The following is a 3,320-nucleotide window of genomic DNA, read 5'->3' as shown; positions in this document are numbered from 1 at the left end:
GCGATTATGGTAAGGGGCGTTACATTTCCGACGCGTGCTTGTGGTGTTCGGCCAATCACAATGCACTGGGTCAGCTGGCCAATCAGAGCAGACTGCGCTTGTCAAAGGAGGGGGCTTTGTTGAAAACGAAGCGTTTGAGAGAGGCGGGGCATAGAGGACCTACAATAATGCACAGTATTTGAAAAATAATGTGTTTTTTGAACATTAAAGCATGTCAACATATTGTGTTACACCAAATACACAAAATAATGATCTTTAAAAAAGCATAATTTGACCTCTTTAACATCAAGCAGTTTCAGAATCATTTTAATCATAATTTCATGACTGATTAAAGAAACTCTTAAATTGTTTTTGTTCTACTTTGTAATAATTGTTTTATATTACACACTTAATTCCAATAAAGTACAACATAACACAAAACCGACAAATGAATATTATATTATATTATATTATATATATTTTTTTAATTCTCGTTGTACAGCAACAGCATAGCAGAGTTCATCAAGACAAGTTTAATCAAATGGCCAATCAAAATCTAAAGTAAACGATTTTCTTCTGTCTGCAGTAAAAATGGTGAAAGTCTCAAATGTTTGGGTGCTGTTAATGCACCTCTTTAAAGCATTTAAATTTAAATAAAAAAAAAAAACATGAAAAATGTTGTTGTCAGTGTCAAATGATAAGGTAGATTTGAAAAGCCATACACATGAGTTTCTTCTGCTTTGCACTTTAGAATAAAACATTCAGCAACAGCATCCTTTAAAGTAGTTAGTCTAGCAAAATAATGGAAGTTACGTGTTCTTCATTTATTGCGTGCTAACCTCTATAAGCAATTGTTTGGTACTGTGACAATCAAGAAAATCAACAAAAGAAAAGTATTATATCTCACCAAATATTCCACTTTTCTATCAATTTTAATGCTTTGCATAAGATAAGCTTTGTTAAGTTACACTCTATACATGACATTTAACACAATTACTGAAGGGAAGCATGTGCACCTGTGTTGTCACTGGCCCTCTGCTTTGCTCAATCTTCTGCTTGACTCCAGCACACGTCTCTTCAACATCTCTAGTCTCTGCTGCAGACCTTCTCCTCAAGTCCTGCAGCAGTGTGGTGTTTCCCAGCAGGCCACAGCGCTGTCACAGCTTAAGGTTGTCTGCATGTAGGCCGTCACGAGCCTGTGGGGTACGTGTCAGCACTTCACGTTTAAGAGCCACCAATGTATCTGCCTTCGCCAGTTGAGTGTGTTTGACCTTATTCTCCATCTGCATGAAATACAGCTTCTCTTTCACGTGGGAAATGCCCTGAGGTTGTGGGACACAAAAAATAATAAAATGAAAAACAATATAGGTAAAAATAAAATGAGTAAAAATGAAATGAAACGATATAGGTTGCTAAATACAATGCATTTTTGGATAATGGTGAACTTATTACGTAAGGTCCTTATATAAGCTATATTATATGAATAGCTTCTATGTGAAACAACATTTCAAAAGACTTCTTGTGTCCAGTCATGCATTAAGCTGTTTAATTACTAATATATTTATATACAATATATAATATTACCTTGTTTTTATATAAATTGATATATTACCTTGTTGTAATTATATTTAATGTATTAAATATATTAATATATAATTGATTTTTAACATGCTTCTGATGACCACAAAAAAAAATGAATTTCACTCCTGAAATGAGTGAATAAATAAATAAATATATACAAATTAATTCATTAATAATAAAAAACTCCAATGTTTTCAGGAAATAAATGTACCTGTTTTGAGTTGCTCAAAGTCCATCAGCAGCAAGCCATCAGCAAGCTCACGTTTAGATTTAAGTTCTGTCTCAAGCTGACATATTTTGTTCTTGAACTTGATATTGTTGAGACACAGATGCCAGCTTGTCCTCCTGCTTCAGTTCATCTGCCTGCAGCTGCTCCACCTTTGCCAGTGTTGCCTGTTTGCCCAGTCAGTGCTGATGGCAGCTTCATATTTCAGTGCCGCTAAGGATCTCAGCTCGTGCTGCACCTGGTTCAGTTTCTCTAAGTTCTGCTGGCGGAGCTCCTCGGTTCACTGCTCAGAGAAACTGTGGTGCTGCATTTTCAGGTCCTCTAAGAGAACCATGTACTTTTGGTACTGCTCCTGGTCTGAGATATCTCCTTCCAGTCTGGGATGTTTATCACCTGTCTTCTTACTGAGGTATTCTGCTAATTTGGTCTGCATCTACATGAACTTGCTGAGCTTTTCAGCTTGCAGTTCATGTAGCAGGTCCATATGTTCCTCATCACTGATGTTGAAACCCATCTCCTCCTCTTCTGCAGCACCGATGATTCATTAGGAGGGCTGATCCTCTCACTCTCTGGGTCAGGAGCTGGAATTATGTCCTCTTCCTCTTCACCCTCAGTGTCCTCACGTGACAGAAGATCGTCAATGAAATGTCCTATTTCAGGACCCTCAGTGTCCTCCAATGTCTCATTTATAAAGGGGTTCTATTCCATCCTCCTCTTCTGTTATCATATGTTGCCCAAACTCGGTTTCAGCTATCTGTGCTTTGCTTGTCTCAGCAATAGACATGTCTTCTGCCAGCTGTGAACCCTGCTTGACCACATCATCCTCAACACCTTCTGAGATACTAGGAGGTTCAGTCATTTCAGTTTCTTCCTCCCCAACCCGGGCACTTGCTGCCTTGGTTAGATCCTCAGACAATTCAGTGTTTTCCACCAGTCTGTTATTTTCTAAAACAAGGCTTTCTTCATGTTTTAATTCTAATGACCCCTCTTCCATTTTATATAATTGAATTTACACAAGGTTCTTAAAAAAATTGTATTAACCTAATAATAATGACATGCAATTTCTCTAAAATAACCACCGTTTAGCTCATGAAGCACGCTTGCCTAAACTATTTTGTGTCTGTACAGGAGTGCGTGCTTGTTGCCATGGGCACCTACAGCGAGAGCCAATCGCAAGCATCCGCTGTCCTTATTAATATTAATGAGACGCAGCGGCGTGACCGGAGATACTCCACTGCGCATGCCCTGCCCCAGGCGACTGCTGCTTCCAACAACAAGCGGTAGTAAGCAATATGGCCGACCTAGGGAAGAAGTACTGCGTGAACTGCTTGGCAGATGTTACGAATTTGCGGATTCGCTGTGCCGAATGCCAAGATATTGAACTTTGTCCGGAGTGCTTCTCCGCAGGTGCCGAAATCGGTAACCACAGGCGATGGCATGGCTATCAGCAAGTTGACGGCGGGCGCTTCTCGCTCTGGGGTCCCGATGCAGAGGGAGGATGGACTAGCAGGGAAGAGCAGTCGCTGCTCGATGC

General features: G+C 39.8%; 1 pseudogene; it reads right to left on the bottom strand.

Moving 5' to 3' along the window:
- Positions 1–901: 901 nt before the first annotated feature.
- Positions 902–3,320, bottom strand: part of LOC107575172 (coiled-coil domain-containing protein 96-like) — a 5,601-nt pseudogene continuing 3,182 nt past the window's right edge.

This window comes from Sinocyclocheilus grahami, unplaced genomic scaffold (assembly GCF_001515645.1).
Source record: "Sinocyclocheilus grahami isolate Dianchi unplaced genomic scaffold, SAMN03320097.WGS_v1.1 scaffold2495.1, whole genome shotgun sequence".
Taxonomy (NCBI): domain Eukaryota; kingdom Metazoa; phylum Chordata; class Actinopteri; order Cypriniformes; family Cyprinidae; genus Sinocyclocheilus; species Sinocyclocheilus grahami.
The sequence above is the reverse complement of the archived record's forward strand: the minus strand, read 5'-3'. Positions and strand labels throughout refer to the sequence as shown.